At 40.0% G+C, this 12,713-nt stretch overlaps 1 protein-coding gene across 5 annotated transcripts in view; it reads left to right on the plus strand.

Moving 5' to 3' along the window:
* Positions 1–12,713, plus strand: part of DIP2B (DIP2 acetate--CoA ligase B (putative)) — a 193,883-nt gene that overhangs the window by 68,786 nt on the left and 112,384 nt on the right. The window lies entirely within an intron of this gene.

Genomic DNA, 12,713 nt, shown 5'->3' on the forward strand with positions numbered 1-12,713 from the left:
TACATCCATGGAAAATTATCAGTACAGAACGTTATTGTGTTTAAACCATCCTTTGGGGCCAGCTGCTGTCTTCCACATGTAAAGGGGTGCATTCCTGGAACACAGCTTGTATCCTGTTAGAAGCACAGGTAATCTGTCCACATCACTGGTATGTTTGGGGACTTTTCTCTTGTGATCAGCTTCAGCCAGTACATGATCTTCTTCTGCAGTTTCCCTATTGTTGCAATTATGCTTCTGTTAGACGCTAAATGATTCAGTGTTCTACTTCTGCAGCGAAGGGTGGGGGGAGGGCAGGCCTTGAAAGGGTCTCATTGTGCAGGCCCAGCAGGATTAGCTGGTGTTACCACCTTACACGGATTGAGCATCACTGTTCAGCAGGGATTTTTGGAACTAGTTGTGGAAAACCAACATCTTAAGTTGCAGGGCATTTGTGTATTCACATACAGGCATGTTAGGTCTGGACATGTTTGCTCCTCTGGCTGCAGGGTATTGGCTGTGGCTTAATGTTCAGAATAATCCTTTGTGACTCACTGGGTGCTACCCATAAATTTTACCCTGTGGCGAAATGTCAAGGTATGGATATTTAAACAATGTCCAGCTAAGGGTAATATACTTATTTCCCAGTTAGACACCAGTCGGTTGCTATTGCTAATCCAGTTCTAGAACAGTTGGAGTCAATTAAGTACTCTGTAATCTGTTTTCAGTGACACAGCATGTCACAGGGTGAGTGTTGTTCCCATTCTGTAGATGGGGATCTGAGTCAGAGAGAGTGACTTGCCTAAGTCCATATAATAAATGTGGAGTTAGGATAGTTGTTGAAGCTGCTGAGTCCAAGAATGCCCTTTCTTTCAGCAGACATTTTGCTTAGACTATAAGAACTCAGTTGACCTTCTGACATTTTGGCGTTGAGACTGAGTAATTCTTGGCACTCTGGAAGAGGCTTGTGTGTCATACCACTGCTGCAGACAAGTTTTGTTAGGGTTCAGGTAGGTTGAGGAGACTTGATTCTAAGATGAATAGTTCCATTGATGCTTCCAAATATGATCTGAACAGTTAGTGATTCTGCTGCCAAATTGGTGGACATGCTTATGAGCTTAGGCAGAGCTTGAAAAGTTAATTTTTTGGACTACAACTAGAATCATCTAGTCAACTGGCCATGCTGTATGGAAGGATTGTGGGAGTAACTCGACAAGGTAACTTTTCCAATATGATGTTTTAGGTTCTTGTAAAGATTACACTTTCCTATCATCTCAGTCAACAGCAAGTGTTGACATTGCCTTAGTTTAAAGTACAGCTTTGAAAATTGGAATTTGCAAAGGGAGGACCATAGAGGAAACGTGAAAAATTCTGGATGGCAGATCTCATGTTAAACTGATTATTTGGCAGTAAACAAGCCATTTTCCTCCCACACCAGTTGTACATCTCTACAACATCAGTCAATGGAGTTTTTGCGGGTAGTAGCTAAATCTACCATCTTCAAAGGCACTGATAGGACTATATATCTAGACTGAAATTCTATTGCTTAGAATATTAAATTTCAGCTAGAGATGGCTCATTGAATCAGTGGGGATTTGGTGAATCAGCTACTTTCTGAATTCTATTAATTTGGTACTCTTACTCTACTTGTGGTATACTATGTGAAGCAACAGGATTTGAGTTCCAGTTGTAAACTATTGATTTTATTTTAAAAAATAAACAGTGAGAGGTTTAAGGTTCCTTTTGTTCAGTTCCGATGTGCACATTTTCAGCTGCTGTTGTCTAAAGAAGTGGATGAATTTGGAGTGGGGAGGTTTGGGCCCACTGTTTGTTGCCATGCCTATATGTCTAGTCAAATCTGCTAATAACAGATAAAGTATGTTGTTTATAGCTGGAGTAATAAACATCTGGAAGAGAGGCTGTTTCAGAAACAGGTAAACAAAGCAGTGATTCATCTACTTCCAAAGAAGTTTGAATAATTGTAGGCTGGTGTAAAATTTGCATTTTTTGAAAAAGGAAAGGTGATTGAGTAAATGTCTGCAGGATGTTTTTGCGGGAAGAAATGAGTTTCCCCACAAATAAGACAGGGTCTTATGTTAATTTTTGCTCCAAAATTGCATAAGGGCTTATTTTCAGGTGTTTTCTTTTATTTTTTATTTTTTTATGTACAACAATCTACATTTATTCAAATACTGTACGGTCATGTCATCTTCTTCTGGTTGCTGCACAATGCTGCACAATGGTGGAGGGCAGGGTTTCACTTAACTAGGGCTTATTTTTGGGGTAGGGCTTATATTAAGAGCATCCTGAAAAATCATACTAGGGCTTATTTTTAGGTTAGGGCTTATTTTTGGGGAAACAGGGTATATTTGTTGGGGATGAGGACAAGATATAGGACGGAAATCACATCGTTTATTTTAGTGGATTGCTTGGGTCCAGAGATGGAGTATAGCTTAATTCCTGATTTGCCTTACATGGACAGGAGAATGGCATAGATATATTGTCTAAACGTTTCTGCTGCTCTCCTTTTTAGGCTCTGTCTTGTTCCTCATTCTCTTGAACACCAACAAGCGGTATCAGGAAGAAATTGTTTTGTCAGTTTTGAGTGCCACGTCAGCAATCTGTTGATGAAGTGGAGAACTTCTCTAGAGATGAGGTATTCGTATTCGTCTCCCAGGGGAGACAACTACAAATATTGCCACCAAAGGTAGCCGGGCCCTTTGGACCCACCTCTCAGAGCCTACTGGTCCACTTAACTGCTTTCGGCATGGCGCATGTGGCCATTGTTTGCGCTGTGCCAATTGCAAAAGTAGCCCGGCTGATGCTTCTCCACCTCCTTGAACGCTGACAATCCAGCAGCTGAGTTGAGGGGAGCCTCGTCATTCCACCTCCACGCTGGAGTGGTTAATAGCACAGGGAGGCAGAGAAGAGCCAGGCGGGCTAACTCTGCAATTGGCGTGTTGTGAATGACGATGGCCCCACACACTGCACAAGCTGTAAGTGGACTGGGCAGTTCTGGCGGATGGGTCCAAAAGGCCTCCGCCACTTGTAGTGGCGATATTCAGATTTTTCTCCCCCAGGATAAATACAATTATCCCATCTCTAATCTTCTCCCACCCCAGCAATGGTAACAGCAAACGTTTAGGCCTTGATTCAATGCCTGAGTGGGATGGTGAGCTCTCAAGATTTAACTGTAGAGCAGATGGCTATCCTGTGTGCAACAGAATAGCGTGATACTTACAATTCAAATTTTAAAAACTGATTTTTTAATTTAAATCATGGTTTAAATTAGTTTGATTTTTTTAAAAAAAAATCATTGATTTTTTTATCCACCCTGCCAGAGGACATACCAGTGTAAGAAAGGCTGCCCCCATCTGCCCAAGATCTAAAGGGGATGTTTTGCTCCATATGCCTTTGTAGAGGTGACCACACAGGCCTTCTCTTTGGGTGGTCACATACTTGCAAGAGGCTTCCCTTGACAGGATGTTTGGAAATCTAGTTAGCACTTAAGGAGATGTCTGGTACTTAAAATCCAAGTACAATTATATTTGTTTATTTTTATTGGTTGGTAAAGGTTTTCTGGATGCTTGTTACGGCTTTGCTCTACATGGGCCTGCAAGTCTTTTATGATAATTTCAAATATGTTCTTCTTTATATGTGAAGTTACAGTTTTATATTTTACCATTCCTTAGGAGCTACTTGTGTTTTGAAGATTAGAATGTGGTATTGGATCACTAATATTCCTAAGCCTACAGGAGTGATTTTTGCAGTTTGCCCATGGCTGTATTAGGATTTGAGGCAGAGAGTGTCTGCTGTAATTCCTCTGAGCCACATCAGCTGGGTTTACTCTCTGGAGTAATAAAAACATGATATAAAAAGAGAGGCATTTGTAGGGTTTTTTCTCCCCAGAAAATCCTTTAGGGTTTGCTTTGTAAACAAAAATAATACAATCACTGTATTGCTTTAATGGAGTGCATTCAAATAACTAGGAAATTGAATTAATTTGGCAGTAATAATTTAGCATGTAAATCCCCCATTGTTCCATCACTTGAATGAACAATATTATACATACATCATATATCCATTTGTTTTGGCCTTTTTTTCTCCTGTCATTTGGTCATTGTTTGCAATTTCTTTTTCTTCTTTATTCTACTATTCTCCCGCTTCAATCCAGATTCTTAATTCTTTCTAGAATCATGCTGAAGTTTTTACTTCTTCTTTCTTTCCCACCCTTCACCAAGATATAACTAAATGTCTGTATTTTTCTCCCTTGGATACAGATGCAGCCTTCTTTGTAGACCATATGAATGAGTGATGTGGCTAAAATGCTAGAAACACTGGGATCTACTTAGCACAAGCTTGGTGCTGTTTGTTGGGTCAGCTGTGTTTCTGGGTTCCTTTTTAAATATAGCAAAGAGACTTAATGTATAAAGTCCATTTGATCTTCAGCACAGAATGTCTTTTATCAGAGTCCTTATTTGAGAGCATTTTAGTAAGCAAAGACATTGTCCTCTTAGAAGCACATATGTCTCTTTTCCATTTTTCATATATTGGGATCTATCTGGTAAGCCTGCTTTCCTCAAGGATAAACACTTTTGGCATCTGATGCTTTAATATTATTGGCATACCTTAATAAGTTTCCATACAAACTTTTTTCAAACAGAACTGGGTTGATCTTCACAAACCAAGGCTTTCCTGCCTCTCCCTTTACTTTTCAGACACTCGTGGCACCTGAATATCTGATCATAGGGATTGGAAGGGCCTGAGCATGATGTGCAGTGTGATCCAGAGGGATGCAGGTGGAAAGGGAGTTAGCAATCACCATTTGTCCCAGGGAGGACAGTGTAAGATCCACATCACTCTGTGATAAAGTGGGCAGAACCCCCTTTTTAGATAAATTTATGCTGATATATACTGTATTTCATGTACTTGCTGGAATTCTATAGTATATCTCCAAAGGAGCATCAGGGATGATGTCATCTGCAGGGGCAAATCACCAGTGATTAAAGGCAATTTTGGAGTACAAACAACTTGTACACAATGTGACAGTGATCTCCACTGGGAAATTGCCTAAGGAAGCCCTTAATCAGGGTGATTTGCTGCTGCTGTTGACACCATTCCTGTTGCACACGCAGAGCGGCACAACAGGATTTCAACCACAGTATTCTGTCTTCCTTCCAAGAAATCAGGGTGCCAAGCACCGAATTATCCAATTTTATCTTTCTAGTGAGCCAAGTCCAAGATTTACTTGTCTCAGCCGCTGTTGACAAAATGAATAAAATTCCTTGTAGCAAAGAGTCAGACTGATGTATCGCTTGACTTGATCCGTATATGCACATAAATATATATAAGATGTCTGAATATTTCTGCTTTTATGTTTAATCCTTAAAATTAGAAGTTATTTAGTGTGATGATAGTGAAGAACATGTGATCTCAAAAGAAGCTCCCCAAAATTTTGAGTTCATCTATTTTCTTTTAAAACTTAGTGTTTCAAATCTTGACAGTTTTGAGGTTGACTATTCATCTTCATTCTGCCCCATTAGTTTTTGTCCACCCAAAGCTCCCCACCCTCTTCCAGTCCTCAGGTGTAGAAAGAACTATAGACAAGCTCCAGCTTCATCATGTAAAGTTATCTGTTTGTGCAATATTCGTTGAGTATTGGAAAGCAGGGCTTCAGCTCTGAGATGCCTTGGCATTAGCTGAGCACCAGCTGGTAAAATTATTGTCTTCAGGAAAGAAGTAAGGCCAAGGGAGGCCTTGGCCCATCTGGCTTTCTGGCTAGCTTTTTGTTGGTTAGAAGTGGAATGTGATGGCGACTGAACTGTACCTATTTTTTTTTCTGTTTATGTATTGGTGCAGGCTCAATCCGTCAGTCTGTTTGGAGATACAGTTTTAGAAAATACGCAACATCTCATTTGATTTGAACTTTTAGTCTCCTTTAAGCCACAAAAGCTATGCTGGGCAGTGTCTTATTTAGAGAGTTATAAATAGGGTTGGTGTTTTTGCTTCTGTTTTTGGGCAGAGAAGGGGCAAGGGAAAACCACAAGAGGAAGTGTATGGGCATGCAGCTGGAAAGTGTGAGAGATCCTTCAGACTGATGTGCACAGAATTGTGCTGTCTGGTTGAGGGCACCGATAATAGAGTTGTTGCCTGATTTGTGATGAATATGTACTTCATGTCAAAATGTGTCAGGTCAAAGTTCCTTGTGTGTGAGAGAGGAAGAAGGGAGCTAATGGTGGTTGTGGGTTTTTCAGGCTCTTTGGCTGTGTTCTGAAGGTTGTTTCGCCAGGCTCTGTGGCCAGCATCTTCAGAGGACAGCATTCTGTGCTCTGGTGTAGTTTGCTTGGGAGTTGAGTATTTATGGCTGTGAGATAGGCTTTTGTCCTTTTCAGGAGATGGATGATTAGTGTGTCTTGTTGTCGGTATATTGTTGTGATAAGGAGGAGAGATTATCTGTCACTGTGATTGATGGGTGTCATTACGTGGTCTTTTGTGATCCCCAGTCCTTGTGGCTGGGTAGAGTTCGTTGACCTTTTGCATGCTGTATTTTTCAGAGCTGGGAGCCAAGTTTTGTTGGGTTTCAAACTTTCCTCTTTTTTGTTGAAGTTCTGCTGGTACTTGTGGATTTCAGTGACTTCCCTGTGCAGTCTGACGTAATGATTGCTGGTGTTGTCCAGTATTTCAGTACAGTATTTTGAAATAGAATTTCATGTACAGTTTTTTTAGGGCATGTTCAGCTACTGCAGATTTTTCTGGTTGTTTTAGTTTGCAGTGTCTCTCATGTTCTTTGATTCTGGTATGGATGCTTCGTTTTGTGGTTCCAATATATACCTGGCCACAACTGCAAAGTATCCAGTATACTCCTGCAGTGGTGAGGGGGTCCCTTCTGTCCTTTGCTGACCGTAACATTTCTTGTATTTTTGTGGTGGGCTTGAATACTGTTTGTAGGTTGTGTTTTTTCAAAAGTTTCCCTATGCGGTCCGTGAGACTGGCGAAACATTAGGAAGAACAACCTTCAGAACACGGCCAAAGAGCCCGAAAAACCCACAACGACCATTAGATCCCGGCCGTGAAAGCCTTCGCGAATACAAAGAAGGGAACTATTGGTTTCTTTTGTCTTTGTGTTTTTCTGCTAGGATAATTACTCAAAGTAGTCATTTGTGAAGGCAAATTTCAGTATTTTTTGTAACAGTTTTGTTACAGATGGTTCTTGTGTTTTTAGGGACAGAAGGATTTTCTCATGTGAGAGAGAGCACATAGGGGCGTCCAGGCTGTGATTAGCAAGAAATACAAATAAATACAGTGTGTGCAAATAGTAACATTTGTTACTGGTGAATCATGCATATGCTCCTCAACAATAAGGGAGTTTCTTTTTTAAAAGAAAGTTCTAAGAGCAAGAGTTGTAGTGAATCTTAACTCTTCCCTTGATCCAAAACTGCTAAATGGAAGGAGGAGGCAGTCTCCCCAACTCCTCCTGGAGTCCTTCTTGCATTTGTGCCTTGAATGAGTCAGGAGGCACGCCAGCCTGCCTTTCCCCACTTCCTGGTAGAGAAGCAAATACTCGGTATTAGTTCAGTTTCTTGTTCTTTGTGTTGAGTGATTGAAAGTTGCTGTGTTTGGATTCACAGTGGTTTCCAAACATGTCATTGCAACAGAATAGGCACTTGGCAGTTCATGCAACTGAGAGTGTAAATAGTAATACATCAAAGTCCCTTTCTGATGAGTGAGTGCCATCATTTACCAGTGTTTCAGTCTTACAACACCTAAAATTAGGGCTTATTTTCAGGTTAGGTCTTATTTTCGGGGAAACAGGATATTATCTCAAAAAGTTTTCATATCAAAGGATAGTAAGTGCTGAGAGAGTCCTTTAAAATGCTGCCCATAATGTCACACATTTTCTGAACGTAGGTTATGCCAACTCCGTCTTACAGGCAGCTACGATCAACTGTGTCCATTCACAAAAACCGCATGTACATTCAGTTCATCGCATGTGATGACCTCAAGTTTTATATCTCTCCCCCCCCCGCCCCTGGATAACTGCTTTGCATGTCAAAAATAGTATTATTTGCATCAGACTGTTTGGCTAGCACAGATCAGATAAAGCAGATTTTAAAACAGTAATGCAGATAAGCAACTTATTTAACATTGCAGAAAACAGATGGTATCTTGGTACAGTGGGATATACTGTACAAAGAGGCAGCAGTAAATATAAACTTTAAGTCTAAAAAGTACTTTGAAATGAAATGAAATGCCTTCATTTTATTGCTATTATTTATACTTGCACAACAAAGCATTCCTAACATGTGGCATGAGCAAGTATACATACACACACACACATGTTATACATGCATGACATGCAAAACATGAACACACGCTCCCTCCCCTCTTTGTTCTGAAGTGAAATTCCTGTAGCATTATTATCAAGCATCCTCAGCTTGATTGTCAGGCTCTCAGCTTGTGAGGTTGTTGTTGTTTAGTCGTTCAGTCGTGTCCGACTTTTTGTGATCCCATGGACCAGAGCACACCAGGCCCTCCTCTCTTCCACTGCCTCCTGGAGTTTGGTCAAATTCATGTTGGTTGCTTCCATGACACTGTCCAACCATCTCATCCTCTGTTGTCCCCTTCTCCTCCTGCCTTCACACTTTCCTAACATCTGGGTCTTTTCCAGCACTCAGGGTTAATTTCCTTCAGAATGGATAGGTTTGTTCTCCTTGCAGTCTATGGGACTCTCAAGATCCTCCTCCAGCACCACAATTCAAAAGCATCAATTCTTCAGTGGTCAGCCTTCTTTATGGTCCAGCTCACACTTCCATACATCACTTCTGTGCATCAACTTGTGAGAAGATATGTTCAAATAAAGGCTGGATGGATTTCAGTGAGGCAGAGGGATGTCACTATCCCAGGAATTGTGGGTGGGCGTATCTCTACGATACCTTAAATGAAAATTAATGTGGGCTGATTTGGGCCTAATAATGTTACAGTTGCATCTTGATATGATCCATGGACTGCTACCTGGGCCAGCCTTGGTCTAATAGGCACAGGAGGCTGAAACTAAACACATTGAGTCCAGAGCACTAGGTATGTTTGCCCTGAGTTCCATGATGAAAAACTAGTGGGCTGTATTAAATAAATAAATAAATAAATAAATAAATAAATAAATAAATAAATAAATAAATAAATAAATAAATAAATAAATAAATAAATAAATAAATAAATAAATAAATAAATAACATTTATTTAAGAGATAAGATTGAATTGTAATTTTCAGACTTTTCTAAGTAGGAGATTATTACTGTGTTAGTTGGTTGTTCACAGAAAAATAACTCTGTATAGGATACTCATTTGGATACTTAATTTGGACTAGATTGCTAGGTCCATAATCTCACTGTTCTCTAACCTTGATTAGATGACATATTTCTGAATTTGTGCAAGCAATTTACGTATCTATCTTAAAGAGTGCTTCACATCTGCAACCTCTAGAGTGAATGCGATCGGTATTCATGGGATTTCTTAGGATTAGTGTGTGCTTCTGTGATCAGTGCCGTACTGCTGGTGTGGTGGGGATAAAGTCTTTCCTGCATCATAAGCTGCACATTCATTGCTAGTATGAATAGAGTCATGTAGTTCCCATAATAATTGTATAATCTTGGTGAACCTGGAAAATACCATAAAATACCTCCGTATTATACTTAAAGTGCTCTTAAGCTAACTTTTGTACTATGAAATGTGAAAATAGGGTCAGCCTTTAAAAATGCCGAAATAAACATTGGAGGGAAAACATTGGGTTTTCCCATATACTCTTGGCTTACAGTTCAATAGCAGTTTTGGTCTGGGCATTTTAAAATCTATCTCCGTATCCACATGGACAAGAAAGTGTGCATTAGCGAATGAGATCTTGAATTATCGGATTTCCAGCAGCAGCCTGTTCAAGTTGCCCAAACTTGTTTTACATTTCTTGATTAGTCATCTAGGTTCTACTGAGGAGGGGAAAAAAAAAACACTTGGAGATGAAAGCGCTCAGGGTATGTTCCTAGAACATGGAATGCTCACCAAAACAATGATAAATGGTTTAATTATATCATTATATTTATTGGGCAGGTGAAAATAGAAATGAAAGTTTGAGCCAGTTCTCATTCTGTGACCCTCGAGGGGGAGGAGGAGAGGGCGGAAAGAGCAGAAGGACAAACACAAAAGAGAAAGAGTGTGTGAGAGAAATGGAGAGGGGCAAAAAAGGAATGGAAATGGTGTTTTGTCTGCCATTACTGTGTTGGGAGGATGTGTGTGAAAGGGAACTGAGAGAGCAAGGAGAAGCAGAGAGAAGAGCTTCGCTGGACAGCTCAGTTTTGGTATCTGACTGTGGAGCCAGGTGTTGGGAGTTTGATTCCCTCACTGTGCCTCCTTGTCAGGGGCTGGACTTGATGATCCCCGGGGTCCCTTCCAGCTTTGCAGTGCTAAGACTCTAAGAGATGAGTGAGGGGCGCAATTTGCCCCAACTGAAGACCTGAAAAGTGTGTTATAATGAAACAGTGCTAAATAGGGGGTTGTTATGCGTGGTATTACTGTATTAGCTATGTTGATTTTTTTTTTAGTTAACTTCAGCAACTGCAGTTAATGCTTTCAAACAAAATAAGCCTGGTATTGTCCCTGTGAATCCTTCCATTGCTTCCGAAAGGAGCCAAATCTGTCTGATCTCTCTCAGTTTGTGTGTATCTGTATATTGGAAGATAGTTTCTGCAAGAATGACCCCCCCCCCCCAAAAGGAAAAAAAATTGTGGTACTTTGAAAACCAACCGTTATATTTTAATGTAAACTTTTGTGAAACACCATCCACTTCTTCAGATATATGAGTTAGAATACAGAGATTATACAGTAAAACATTCATGTCAAGCTCTAAGAGACAGTGGTGTATGGTTGCACTTCACACTTGTAGTGATTTATGATGCCTTTGATATTCAGTTATTTTGAAGTCTGGTTCATTCAGACAAAAGACACAAAACAGGGCAATAGGTATATATGTGTATATAGGTTGTGGCACATTAGAGACTAACTCTAAGCAGTAACATGAATAAAGGAAACAACAAAGGATCAATATAGAGAATGACAGATTTTACCTTTGAGCCTTGGTCTGAAAGATGGTCCTGGTAGTTGTGAAGGAAAATAACAATAGATAACAGAATAATTATCATATTTGGTAATGACTTAAGAAACCTTGACTGATTTTTGATCCATTTATATGGGTGTCCAGCATGTGTATAAATTTTATCTCAGCTGTTTTCCTCTGGGTTCTCTTTCAGAATAGCAACATCACTGAAGAAAGTGACATTTAACCTGTAATATATATTACTGACCAAGCGTAATCATAGCTCTGTTAGTCAGTGCAGTTAAAAGCCCATCAAGTCGTTCTTGTCTCTTCCTCCTAATCCATCCGCTTCCCATAAACGTTTAGAATTTTATAGCCACTATTTTTCTCTGTGCTAGTGAGAACTCAGTCAGTGGAGGAGTACAGTACTCCAGTTCCTATTAAGTTAACATGGCTACATGTTAGTTCCGAAGTCCAGTTAGCTTAAAGCTGCTCACCTATAGATGTTTTGGACTTCAACTCCCAGAAGCTCTAGCCAACATGTCTGGAGAGCTAAAGACTGACAGTCATTGCTTTAAGAGGACACCTTACAACATTGTTGTAAGCCATCCAGAGACCTTTGGATAGAGTGGGCGGCATATAAGTTAAATAAACAAAATAAATAAATAAATAAAATCTCAGCCTTGCGAGGTATCTCAAACAGTGGAGTCGATTATCTTCTGATTGAAATATCTTCTCAGCTTTTCATTTTGTACTTTAGAGTTCTAAATTGTCCTGGAATCATTGATGAAAGCTGGCAATAGAAACTTGTTAGAGCAATTGACGTCCTTAACTTTTATCCTGGCTTGTCCAGGCATGGTAGAGGAGAGAGGTGTGGCCACCTGAGTTTGAATACATAGTTAACACCTGAGGCAGCATAAAGCTCATTTGCTTGAGCTCTGAGGTGTGTCTGAGAGCCACTTTTAAGTGAAGTTCCTCTGTGTACTCTGCCTGGTCAATCCCAGTGACGAATATGCAACATACAAAACAGGCGTCAAGCTAGGTGTTCTGAGGAATTATTCACAGTGATGGTCCAAGGTTGTTGTAGCCAGTTTTAGAAATAGTTGTTTCTCTTCCACAGTTAAAGAACTGACTGTGGAAAATGCTGATGTGATGCTGTTATAGCAACAGAGTATACGTTTGAAGCAACTTTATACAGATAAAGACATTTTGCAAAAGAAACATGAGAATGAGAAAGAAATATAGAACAAAAGAAGTGATACCTAAAGTCCATTGGCTGATTAGATATTTTATGAAACCTTTTAAAAAATCAGTAGTATTTTAACAAAGCTGGAATGTAAAGAAATGAGAACTTCTTTCTACCTTCATGGAGCAGAGAGATGTCTAGTTCCTGCTGCCCTGCCTAAAGATGGGTTGGCAGTTGTGTAAGCCAATGCGTCCCAAAATAATCTATTTCCAGACATATTCTGAGAGGGCACATTGATAATGGCTGGGAGCAGTATAATAACTGCATCATTCTTCTGTTTCCATAGATGTACAGGTTATATTACCTGTGTCCTTTCTGTTAATCATCAAGGGGAATTCAACTGCTGCTGCAACTTTGATGAAAAAGGGTTTAAAGCACAATTAGTTGGCCCCAGTTATCTTGTGGTGGAAA

This window comes from Pogona vitticeps, chromosome 2 (genome assembly GCF_051106095.1).
Source record: "Pogona vitticeps strain Pit_001003342236 chromosome 2, PviZW2.1, whole genome shotgun sequence".
NCBI lineage: Eukaryota > Metazoa > Chordata > Lepidosauria > Squamata > Agamidae > Pogona > Pogona vitticeps.